Here is a 13,328-nt window from a genome sequence, read left to right as displayed (position 1 = left end):
CTCAAACTCCTGCCCGGATCACTTAGCCACGCCCTCTCCCCAGCCTTCCAATCCCAGAGCTAAAGAGCATTAGCTTCCTTCCCTCTTCAGAAGGGAAAGTAGGTTGCTTAGCCACGCCCACAGCCCTGTGGCCACGCCCCTCCTCAGCCCTCCAATCCCAGGCATATGGACATTAAGCCACGCCTCCCTGTTCATTCCAGGTCTGGATTCGCCCAAATCCGTCCACAGAACGCCACGCCTCCTCCTCGCCCAGGGCTAGCCACGCCCAGTTCCCCAACGAGGTGCTGCCCTGCCTACTGCCCGTGCGGGTCCATCTCCACGCATTGTGCCTTCAGTGTCCTAGGTCTTAAGCAGACACTAGATTGTGGAGGCATTTCGGTCCTGGAGGATTTATTTGCCCTCAGAAAAGTCTTGTCATGGGGGTGGGGTGGGGGTGGCAAGGTACATCTCGCCCGAGGACCCACGAATCTGGGGGAGGGAGAGAGAAGGCAGGCAGAAGCCGCGAGTGTCACGTGACCCGGAGACCTCTGCACCCTCATGCTCTTTATCCGTAAGGGAGCTGTCTTTCAAAAGCATCTCCAGGGATCGACCTTCTGGTGGGGAGAAAAGAGCTGAGGTCACGTGGGGCGATGTGAGGATACCCCTCACCAAAGACCACGTGTCTGCTACCTTCATCCTCAAAGTTCTGTCCAGCCCCCGGGATCTATAGCAAGACAGGAAGGGGTTAGCTTTTGTGTGCGTGTTTTTAAAGAGGGGTAGGCTGGAGTTGGGTAGGCGCTTTCCCTTGTCTTTAGGATATAAAACATAAGAAAAAACTTTTAAAGAGGAAAAGAAAGAGAAAATGATACTTCACTTTTTAAAATCAACAAATGAGGGCCAGCCCGTGGCTCACTCGGGAGAGTGTGATGCTAATAACACCAAGGCCACGGGTTCGGATCCCTATATAGGAATGGCCGGTTAGGTCACTGGCTGAGTGTGGTGCTGACAACACCAAGACAAGGGTTAAGATCCCCTTACCGGTCATCTTTAAAAAATAAATAAATAAAATAAAATAAAATAAAATCAACAAATGAACTTTGTATAGGAATCACTCATAACCACGGGGACGGGATCAGACCTCACTAAGTGAAGAGAGAGGGTAAGGGTGGCTCCAGTGACTGTGAGGAGGGAGCTTCTGGGCTGTGCCTTCAGCCCCTCCCCCATAGATTTCTCTATTTTTGGTTTTCTTTCTGTCTCTCTCTCTTTGGGTCTCTGTCCCTTACCCCTCTGATATCTATCCCCGACCCTCTCTTGGTTTTCTGTCCACCATCTCTCTCTGGGTCTTTGTCTTCCTCTCTCTCTCTCTCTGGGTCTTTTTCTCCCCCACTTTGTCCTGTCTCCCTTTTCTCTGGGTTTTTGTCTCCTTCTCTCTCTAGGTCTCTGTCCTCTCTCTCTCCGAGTCTTTGTCCCTCGTTCCGAGATTTCCTGTCATTGTTTCTGATTTCTGTCCATTTCTCTCTGTCTCTGAATTTCTCTGCTTTCTGAGTCTTTGCCATCTCTCTGGACCTTTGGCCATGGCTCCTTCTCAGTCCCCCAACAGGGCTAAAGACCGTCAAGCATTTATTTTTCCCCTTTGATTCCAGGACTGTTAGTACAACTCTTCCCATCCCAAAGCCACATTCTGCATTGGTGGGAAAAGCCATGTGACTAGTGTTTGCAAATAGAAAATTAGCAGAGGTGATGTGTGTTACTTCTGGGCTGACAGAAGGAAGTCAGGAAGGTTCTCCACCTTCACCTTCTGCCTGCTTATGCAGCACGTGTTGATGATGGTGCAGCCAAAATATTGACCTCTCCTGCTGTAGACTCAGATTGTATCATTATGTGAGCAGTATGTAACCTACTGTTGTCATTGAGATGTCAGGATTTTATTTATTACAGCAGTTAATGTTGCCTTACCTCATACCACATCCAATCTACATTCCCATTCAGAAGGCTGACAATATCCTAACACTAAAATTCCCGAACCTTCAACTCACATCCATCTCCAACCTACACGAGTCCTAACTAAGCCTAACTAACCTTAATCCAACCCACACCCTGACAACAGCTGGGTCAACACTTTAGGTTTGTCCTACTCCAAATCCTAGTCTTAATTCTACCTTTGGCCTCATCTGACTCTGACCTCAGCTATATCCCTAACCCTGTCTATGTTATAAACCTAAATGTGACTTTGTCCTTAACTCCAGCACTGTCCTTGACCCTAAACCTATGCTCGTTCTTAGCACAATTCTATCTCTAATGACCCTTGCCCTGATGCTACCCTTAACGGTTAAGTCTAGTGATCATGACCAAGTTATACCCCAAGCCTAAATCTTAACCCTGGCTTTGACCAGAGATTCACCTTGACCTTGCTCCCAGCCATAATCCCAGTCCAGTCCTAGATCAAAACCTAGCCCTGATTTTAGCCATAATCTTATACTTGACTTTGATTCTAGCTATAACCAGAGTTTTAACTCTGCACCTGATCTTTTTCTTTTTTTTTTTAAAGATGACCAGTAAGGGGATCTTAACCCTTGACTTGGTGTTGTCAGCACTACGCTCTCCCAAGTGAGCTAACCGGCCATCCCTCTATAGCGATCCGAACCCGTGGCCTTGGTGTTATCAGCACTGCAACCCCGAGTGAGCCACAGGCCGGCCCTGCACCTGAACTTTTACCCTGATCCAATACTTAACCCTAACTTTAACCATGGCCAGAATGTAAATACTGAGGCTAGTTATCATTTTTACCTGAATCTTAATCTTCTCTTCAACTCCATGCCAAATTCCACTGATACTGACTGCTAGTGATCCCTAATTTTAGCCCTTGGCCAACTCTTTTCTTTTTTTTTTTGAAAGATGACTGGTTCTTAACCCTTGACTTGGTGTTGTCAGCACCACGCTCTCCCAAGTGAGCCATGGGCCGGCCTTCTTAATTTCTAATCTTGATTGGAACTAAAATCCAGTCCTAAGAATTCCATCCCTGACTGTTCTCTTTCTCTCTCTCCCCACATCCAGTCTGCCAGCAAATGCTGTTAGTACTACCTTCCAACTCCAGCAGAATGTGATCTTCCCTCTCCACCTCCACAGCCATCGGGTTGGTCCAGCCACTATCATCTTCTGCCTGAAATATTGTAGTCACCTCCTCACTGGGCTCTCTGTTTATTCCACTCTCCTAGTTCCTGTCCCCCACACAAGGGCCAGAAGGAACCTGTTAAATGTCACATCCCACATCCCTCTGTTCAGAATCCTCCCATGGCTCCTGTCTCGGAGTAAAATTGAAAGTCCTACATTGGCCCCCAAGGCCCTAGATAATCTGACCCCATTTGTCACCTCTCTGATCTCATTTCCTCCTACCTCCTTCTTGCTCACTCTGCTCCAGCCACTCTTGTCTCCTAGCTATTCCATACGTATCCCAGGCACAGCCCACCTCAGGGCCTTTGCACTTGCGATTCCCTCTGCCTGGAATGCTCTATCCCCAGCATCCACATTCTCACTCCCCCACCCTTCCTTCAAGTCTTTACTCACATCACATTTTCAGTGAAGCTTTTCCTTTTGATCTTATCGAAAATTGCAATGCCCCTCTCTTCCCTTCTCTGCTTCATTTTTCTTCATAACATGTATTATCCTCTAGGGCACTGTATAATTTACTTATTTGTCTTGTTTATTGTTTATTTTCAGTAGAGTGTAAACTCCCCATGACAGGGAAATTTTTTGTCTCTTTTGTTCCCTGATGCACCTTCAGTGTCTAAAACAGCGCTTGAGGGCCGGCCCGTGGCTCACTCGGGAGAGTGTGGTGCTGATAACACCAAGGCCACGGGTTCGGATCCCATATAGGGATGGCCGGTTGGCTCACTGGCTGAGCGTGGTGCTGACAACACCAAGTCAAGGGTTAAGATCCCCTTACCGGTCATCTTTTGAAAAATAATAAAGTAAAATAGAATAAAATAATAAAATAAAATAAATAAAATAAAAAACAGTGCCTGGCACATTGTAGGTGCTTAATAAATATTCTTTGAATGACTGGGTACTTTCTGAGAAGAATACAGCTCTATTTCTGAAGTTCTAAGATTACTGGGTAAGGGAAAGAACAGTGAAGAGGAGAGGGGGTGGCGGTGGTCATGGTGTCCAGGAGAGGAAGCTGTGATCAGTTACATCTGGCCTCTTGAGGGCTCTGCTCCGCCCCAAGCCAAACCTTAATCCATCCCTGTGGCCATTCCAGCTCTAGCCAGGAACTCAGCAGCTCTTTCAGTGCTAGATCTTCCCACATGCAGGGAGAATAGCTGAGAAGTGCCCCGTGTGAGTCCTCTTCCTGGCTTGTCCGTGGAACCAGGGGGCACTCCTATCTTCCCGCTCCATGCTCTTCCTTATGGCTCTGAGCCTTTGGTTCAGCTGAGAATGGGGTGGGGGCCAAGAGGGGGACTCCCCTCAGTAGTGGAGCTGGAATTGAGGATGGGGATGAAGGTGAGTATTGGCCCTGGTCATAAAGCCGGTGACCAAGAAAGAAAACAGAGAAAGCCACAGAGATGGAAGAATGGAACCAGAGAGTGAAAAAAGAGGCAAAGACAAGCAAACGAACGAAGAACAGAGACACAGAGACAAAGAGAAAGACTGAAAGTGTGAAACACATGTACATAGAAGCAGAGCTGGACAGAGAGAGAGTGTGTACAACTATGGGGAGAAAGTGGGACCCCTTCAACATCTATTCCAGTCTCCTAGTGCACTTTGTGACAGCAGAGGCTGAAAGGCTAAAAACTACATTTCCCAGAATGCCTGTGGTGGTGGTGGTGGGGGGAACCTGAACGGAGGTTAGGTTGCACCAATCACATGCCTTCGCGGGAAGCTTGAATTTCTAACCAGGGTAAGAGGGGAGAGGGGCAACCCCGAGGAAGCCGCTCTGCCGGTGCAGATCCCGGCGAGGCGGTGTGGTTGTGGAGCCAGCGGCCGGCTTCCTGATCGCGCAGGCGGAGAAGCAGTTCTCCTGGGCGGCCCTTTTTGGCTGCGGGATGTAGGAGTGCCCTGGAGTCTCAGCCTGGAGTCTGTTTCTTCTGAGAGGCTCTGTGTTCCTTAATAAGTTCCTTTCTGCTTCAACTGTCCCAAGTAGATTCTGTTCTCTGTCAGTAAGCAATGATGGGTACACAGATGACAGAAAGAAATGCAGACATGGACAGAGACAGGAAAAGTGATTCAGAGAGGCACACAGAGACCCCATCCCCCAAAAGAGACAAGGAGGGAGACACAGAAGGGACAAGAAAAAAACAAAACAAAACAAAACAAAGCAAAAACCAAACAATGGAAGGAGGAAGACCTAGTGAGACACACCCAGAGAGAGACAGAAAGTATACTGAGGGCTGGCCGATTAGTTCAGCTGGTTAGAGCGTGGTGTTGTAACACCAAGGCCAATGATTTCCATCCCCTTACCACCAGCCACCAAAAAACCCCCTAAAAAGGTAAACTGAGGCAGAGAGGAGTGAAAGGTAGGGGTAGGGGCAGGGGGCCAGAAACAGTGAAACAGAGACTTCCCCAGAATGCTGGAATGGAGGTGTTGGTAGAGAAAGGATCCTTAGAGGTGTTGGTAGAGAGAGGATCCTTTAGAGACTAAACTCTGGAAGGCATAGCAGGAGAATCGAAGGGACTTTGGAGAGGTCCTTGACTTGCCAGAATCACCAAGATCAATGCTGATAGAGCATTCCTCTGGCAGAATGTCTCTTTCCCAATGCCTATTCCTAGTCCCAAGTTTCATCAGCCCTGACTGTGCTTCCCACCCTCAGTCACTTGCCCCTCAGGCCTTGTCCCCAAAGACCAGTCCCTCCTTGACAACTTGGGGAAGTGACGGTGACTCAACCACTTTTGATGTCTGAGGCAGATTCCAAGGGTAGTGGAAGACTGAGAAACCAAGAGGAGTGTGTGTGTATGTGTGTGGGGGCTATAGAAGGTCTGTAAGAGAGGGAGACTGAGGGAAAAAGAGAAGGGCCTTAGGGACAGAGAGCTGCGGAGAATGTAAGGCAGAGAGAGGGGAGATGGAGGGACAGAGATAGAGAAACTAGGGGCAGAGACAGGGAGAGACCCAGAGGCTGAGAGAGGGAGACCCAAGGGAAGAGAGAGGGGGACCGAGGGACAGAGAGGAGGTGTAGAGGGGCAGAGAGAGGGAATACCGAAGGGCAGAGTTACGGGCGGTGAGCTAGACATGCAGAGTTAGGATTCGGATGGTGGACTGGATGCCCTGGGCTTCCTCTGACCACTTCTTTGGCTTTATGGTTGCCCCTCAGATTTCTTTTTGTTCTTGTCCATCTATTGTTGCCAGATAAAATATAGGACACCCGGTTTCATTTGAATTTTAGATAAGCAAAACTAATACAGCATTTTAGTATAGGTATGGCCCTAATATCACATGGGACATACTTATATGTAAAAAAATTTTTAAAAAATATGAAATCCACTTTCAATGGACATACTGTATTTTTATTTGCTAAATCTGGCAACCTTATCTCCATCACTTTCCTGTTTCTGCCTCTTTTCTGTTTCCTGTTTGTGCTTTTCTCTCCCTCCCTTCCAGTTCCTCTCCACCTTCTCTATTCTCCTGCCTCTTTTAATGACCCGGCTCCGAAGTGCAGAGCCACCCCCAAGACCTGCTGCCTCCCTCCTAGGCCCCCTCCTACCTCTATCCCTCATCCCAGCCCAGTTTCTAGGTTTGTCTCTCTCCTCCAGGCAACTTCTCTGTTTTCTTTCTTCATCTCTCTTTTCTTTTTCTCTTTTTAAAATTCTTTTCTTTTATTTGTTTTTTTTTTCTTCATCTCTCTTTTCATTGAGGCCGCCTGACCCCTGCAATTCTCTCCTTACCACCCCCGCCCCCTTGCAGCCAGGGGAGAAGGTTTGGGAGCCTTAAGGGAGCTAGGAATCCCTCATTACTCACCTTCTTCCTGATCTCATTTTTTTTCCTTCCCATCTCCTGGGCCAGAGAGGTCATAAGAGTTCCCCAAAGTCACACAGCAGAACAGAAACCAACCCCACCTTCTCCTCCCAAGTTCCTTCCAAGTTCCCAGCTTCTTAGTGGAAAATTCCTCTATATATACTTCCTGAAAATGGCTGGTCTTGGAAATATTTCTGAATACTAGGCAGTATTTCAGGGTCACAGGCCAGGACCAGAGGTGCCTGTGGCTCACGGGATGGTGGACTTTTGAGCAACTACTGTGTACTATATGAGTTGGGGGATATGGCTCATGGGTTGTAAAAACTTATGTTTACATACAAGAACAGTGACTTGTCATGGTCATCACCATATACCTAGGCCCTAGAACACAGTAGGTGCTCAATAAATGTCTGTTGAGTGAATGAATGAATGAATGAATGAATGAGTGAATGAATGAATAAACACACCAAGCAGTTGGAGACTCATCTCCACGTCTGCCCTCTTCTTAATCCCCATCGCTGTCTCTTTCTTACTTTATTCTAGCTTCAGTTCCCCTTTTCCTCCTGTCACCCTCTTGGTTTCTGTCCTTCTCTAGAGTCATGTTACTGTTATTTTTCAGCTGGAGGGGTCTCTGGTGACCACTGTGTGCTGAGCATTTCCTCCATGTCAGGTACTGATAGAGTGATTTGCATGTGGAATTCTTCTGGAATATTCCAGAAGTACAGATTTGTAGGGTGCTTTCCAGATGTGGAGATTGAGACCCAGAGAGAAGTGAGGTGCCCTGGCTCCACTCCACACAGCCCCTGCTGGGATCTTTTGCCTTTCCATCTCAAACTTCGTTCTTCCTCCTGTTCGGCATGTCATCACCTGCCCAGCCACATCTCTGACATGTCCAAAATGTAAAATTATTAGTATTAAACGTTTACTCAGGGGCTGCAAACTCAAATATGTCCAAGGACTAGGCATGTAACACAAATGGTTGGTGCAGGTTGGGAAGAGGCTGAGGCTGCCCCACACCAGCCAATTATGGCCAGGTGGCAATCACAACCAAAGATGCCACAGGGTTTTAAGGAGAAGCCTCCCAATGTTCAAATGCTGGTGACAAATCCACATAAAACATTCAGGTCAAAGGAGATTATGTGTGTGCCAGACTTGCTCGCTGGCTGGCTTGCAACCTCTGAATTGTTTTTAGTCCCATGTGCCAGGTTCTGTGCTAAGAAAGAATCTGCTCCACGAAGGCAGAGATATCTGGGTCTGTTTTGTTCATTGCTTTATCTCCAGCACCCAGAACAGTGCTTACACATGGTAGGGGTTCAATAATCTTTTTTTTTTCTTTAAAGTAAATTGTGTATTAAATCCATGTGGTTAGAAATAACATTTTTTAAGAATCCCACTTTACAGATGGGGAGATGGAGGCTCGGAGGGGCAAAGTCTCAGGGTAACACAGCAGCACTAGGATCTAAACCCAGATCTCACCTGACTCAAAAACCTTAACCCTGGGTGGTCCTGATTCTACTTGGGATTGTGTATTTGCAGTGCTGATGTGTGTCCAGGAGTGTGTTTATGGGATTGTGGTTCTGTGTGTGCATGTGTGTGTGTGTGTGTGTGTGTGTGTGTGTGTGTGTGTGTGTGTGTGTGTGGTGGTGGTGGTGGTGGTGGTCTTGGTTCTCCTGACTGGACGCTGAGGATCTTGAAGCTAAACCTTGAACATGTTCTCTCCTCAGCCACATTTGCTCTGGATACCCACCCGCCCACCCTTCCCCTCCTCCCCCAACTCAGGGACCATCTTCAGGGGTCCCCCCACCCTCCTCCCCTAAATGCCCAGAGCCCTGGGGTAAAGGGGGAAAGAATTTAGGATGAGGGTGGAGGTGCAGGGAGGAGGGAGAGGAAAGGGGATGGGTTAAGAAGGAGTGTGTGATGTCAAGCAAAAAAGACAACATTAGACACAGATGCTGAGATGGCGTTTATCGCGGCAAAAAAAGGTGAAGTCGCCGAGGGAGAAGGGGTGGGGGAAGGGGGTGTGGGGGGGCTGGGGTGGGGGCCATGGAAGCTAATACATGGTGCACTAGGTCACACAACGGACACTGGGGGTGGGTAGGTGGGTGGGGTGGGCGTGGCCCAGGCATGGCAAATGGGGGGAGGGGGGAGGAGAGGGCAGTGGGCCCCAGCCAGGAGCTTCTGGAGGTGGTGGGGAGAAGGTGGGTGGCGTCTCTGGTCGAGGAGGATGGAAGGAATCAGTTAGAGGAGATTGAATGGAGGCACTGGAGGCATGGCCACACTCCAAGAATGCAGGAGTAGGGCAGCAGGCAGGGGGCCAGCCCAGGGCTTGGGCCTTTTAATCTAAGGACTGGAGAGAACCAAGGAACCCTAGAGGTCCTCCAGTCCCCCCATTTTCCGAGAGAGGGAACGAGCCTGGGGAGTTGCTAGCTTAAGGTCCTAGGAAGGATTTAGCAATCAGATCTCCAAAGACAGTTCTCTCCACCCCCCAACTCTCACCCCTCAATCTTCTCTTACCCTGTCTTCAACAGGAAAAGGGGCAAGAGCGATTCTAACTTTTATGATTCCACCACTCTCTCACTGAGGCTCCTCGGGGAACTTGGAGGAGGAACCTATCTCACAGATGGGAACAACTGAGACATGTCAGACTACACCTTTCCTTACTTCTCCCTCGCCATCCCTCTCGGAGTAACACTGATGTCTTGAAATCCTTAGCATTGGCAGAAGGTGAAAGGACACACCTTGGGATTCTCCCAAATCTAACCGGGAGGTGGGCCATGCCTCCAGTGGCCTTAAATGCCAACACAAAGAAAAAAATGACTCCCCACGTCCCCTGGCTCAAACCCAGTACAAAAGTGACTATTTACAACGAAGGCGTGGGGAGTGTGTGGGGGGCACAGGAAGGGGTGGGACCAGAGTGAGCACTCCCCTTGAGGGAGGCCACGCCCCTGGGCCCGCCTTTTAAAGAGACAAAGCCAAACAGCATAGGTCTTTATAGAGATCTCTATCCCCAGAGCGGGGCGACCCTAGCGGGGAGGGATGGGGGTGGGGGTATGGGATGGGGTGCGGGTGGGGAGGCATGGGCGGTGGGAGGAGATGGAGGAAAGGTAGCAACTGCCCCTAGCCTTCCCCCTCCCCCCTGCCGGACACACAGTTTTCCGTGGGATGAACACAGAAAGGGTTAATCAAAAAGAGTTCGATGAGCGAGTCTGACGGTCGAGTGGGGCGGGCTGGAGCAATGAGGCTGCAGGTCCCGGTGGCCGGTGGTGATGGAGTCACTTAGAAGATGAGAGGTTGGTGGTTTTGAAGGGTGGGGTGGAGTGGGGAGAAGGAGTGGGGGAGAGGGGTTAGGCGGTCCCCCCCAATTATCTCTGGGAAACAAGAGTATCCTGGACTGGCTGAAAAGGGGTTAAAAACCAGCAGCCTTCACCACCAACACCCCTAACAGAGACTTTTGGTATCTCTGTCCTGTCACCCAGCAATCCCCAGCATGACTGTCGTAGGGCATTGAGATGGACAGACCGCACACACACAGCCACAGCGGCGCCAAGGTGTTAAGCACCCTCTTCCATCCTGGCATCAAGACCGCTGACCGCAGCGGAGAGGGAGCGCGACAGCAGGGCTGGGGAGCCCAGCTCCACGAGAGCATAAACCAGTGTCCCCGGCCCGCTGTGCCCGAACTTGGGTATCGCGATCCCGTTCTCCTCATCGTGACATCCAGTTCAGGCTTTCACTACAGCCAGCCTCGGTTCCTGACGGCTGGGCAGGTGCACGGTGAACAGCGAAGGCCTGTCTGGCTGTCGCGACAGGTATACACTAGTTAGCAGCCTGGACACCCAAATTGCTATCCTCATTGCCACTCTTGTTAATACTTTTGCCACTGCCCTATCACAACCTCTAATCCTGGTCTTCAAACAGCAATAGTCAGTGCAGGGGAACGCCTCTCATTTTCTCAACAGTTGGCCACCAAACAGAAACAAAGTTAAGAAGGAGGGTGTGGGATGGAGGAATAGGCAGGAGAAACAGAACAAGGGGATATTGAGGGATTTGGGGTCAAGGGGGGAGAAGAAATACCACTCAGAGAAAAGTGGTACCATACTGTTCCAAGTACAGGTCCTCAACCATCTATAAGCTCCATTTGGGATACCCATAATTCCCACCTACGAGTCCAGGGCAGGCATGGGGCAGATAAAGATGGCAAAATCATTGCCTTCTGATCCCTGCCCCTACTAATTATTGCAGTGAAGCCTCCTTGCCTATGTAGAGATGGCTGGGACAGGGCAGAAGAAGGTGGCTGGGCAGGTTGGCTCAGAGCTCCCTAAGACAGGGGATGAAGGAGGTGAATTTGGCACATTGAACCCCTTCTTATAAGTGCTTTGAGGTCCTTCTCTCACATCCAGTTGGTATTGCCCCTTAGGCCAGCAGAGGAGAGGTTGAGATTTCCTCCCCCTCCCCAATTTCTATAGATTTGCCCCGAAGGAGGCAAGTGGGGTTCTCCCCGGCTGGTGGAATTTGGGGGGACCCAAAAGGGTAGGGGAAAGGGAGAATTTTTTTCTGTCTTTTTTTTTTTTTCTTACAAAGATTCTAAGAAAAACTCAGGGCGGGAGGGATGAGGAAGGAGGACCCAATTTAGCTCAGTGTCTACAGACTTTTTCAATACCTGTTAGGTGCCTCCTCAAAGAGAGATGGTCCCGTTTCCTCCCCTCTGTCCAAGGTCCTCTCCCCCCGGAGCGGCTCAGTTACAAGGAAGTTTGGCACTTTTTTTTTTCTTTTTCTTTTTTAATGGGGAAATGGGGAGAGAGAGTTGAGGAGAGGAGGAAGACAGACACAGACAAAGATAGAGACAGGACAGATAACAACGGGAGCCACAGGGAAGCCAGAGAAAGAGAGAGGAAAGTGCGGGAAGGCATTGGAAACTGGAGGGAGAATGAGAAGAAACAGGGAGACAGTTCAGTACAGCAAGCGCTTATTAAGCACCTACTGGTGCTGAAGAGCAGGGTGCAAGCAAGCCACTCAGAGACTCAGAGATCTGACTGGCTAACAGGGAAAGAGGGAAAGGAAAAAAGAAAAAAAAAAAAGAAAAGAAAGAGGCAGTGGGTTTTTCAACAATTCCCATCCCTGGCCCTACATCTGTATCCCTTCTGGACAAGCTGCAGCACAAAAGACTGCAGAAGGGACTTTCAAGGGATGGTGAAGATGGTGGAGTTAGTTTCCCAGGGTAAATTGGGGAAAGGTGTGCGGCTCCCCACTCACCAACATGGTGAGTGAACTAGCTCACTGAGCTAGCAAACTACTTTTCGGATAGCCCTGGCTGGCGGGGTAAGGGGTCCCCGAGAAATGTGAATAAGGAGGGGGTCATCACACAGACACCTAAGGGAACACTTTTCAGGAGGCCCAGCCTCCAGGGACGTGTCTGTGTGAGAGGAGTACTGGACCCGGCTGATTGGGACCCAGACTCCAGCGAATGGGTTTACAGAAAGCAAAGCGGCTGCCAAGCGGAGGATGCAAATGATATGCAAATGAGCATTTTCATATCCCATCTCCCCACTCCCAGACCTTACTTCACCTCTCCTTGGCTCCTTCCCCTCTTCATGGGGGCCTGGGGGGTCGTAGGGGGATATTCCAGCTAGATACTATAATACCCATGTACGGGTGGAGATGCTGTGAAATACTGTAAGGTCTTGTGAGGTGGAGGGGGAGCAATGGCCCACAGAGCCGCCCCCACCTCCAACCCCAAGAGTCCTCAACTGTAGAAGATATGTACAAAATTTCATCAAGAATTGTTTTGGCACTCAGATCTCCATCTGGGTTCAGTCTGGAGATTAGGGGTGGGGGCAGCAGCAATGGGAGGTGGGGGATGGAGGACAAAGAAATGGGGCCTGTCCCCCACCCTGGAGATGGTGAGGGCATGGAAAGTCACCCCAGTACCCAAGCTACAGCCTCCCATCAGGTGGAAGGGCTGGGGTGGGAAATTCAGTGCAAGGTACCTCGAAGGCTATTGCTTTCTAGGGATTTTCACATTTAGATTTGGGGGTGGCTCTTTAGTGAGGGGCAGGGGTCTCCCAGGCTTTAGGAGTGGGAATTGTCTCTGTGGCTTTTCTTCCCTCCTTTTTTGGGAGAGAGATGAGGAGGCCAGATTCCTCCAAAGACATGGAGACAAGAAGGGTCTGGAAGACCTAGGAGGAGGACAAATGGGGGAGAGGGTGGGCATGGGGTGCCCCTCCCCCAGAGATGCTGATGATGGAACTAGGGCACTGGGGGCCCTGCTTTGGGTTGGAGGGAGTGGAGGTGGTCTCCAAGGGGGAGGGGGAGACAGAGGGGACAGAGGTGGGTCTCAGCTATCCTAGTCTATAAGGTTGTCAGATTCTGAAATTTCAGTCCACCAACAGGCCTTAGAGATGATCCC

Source organism: Cynocephalus volans, chromosome 10 (genome assembly GCF_027409185.1).
Source record: "Cynocephalus volans isolate mCynVol1 chromosome 10, mCynVol1.pri, whole genome shotgun sequence".
In the NCBI taxonomy this organism is placed as follows: domain Eukaryota; kingdom Metazoa; phylum Chordata; class Mammalia; order Dermoptera; family Cynocephalidae; genus Cynocephalus; species Cynocephalus volans.
The sequence above is the reverse complement of the archived record's forward strand: the minus strand, read 5'-3'. Positions refer to the sequence as shown.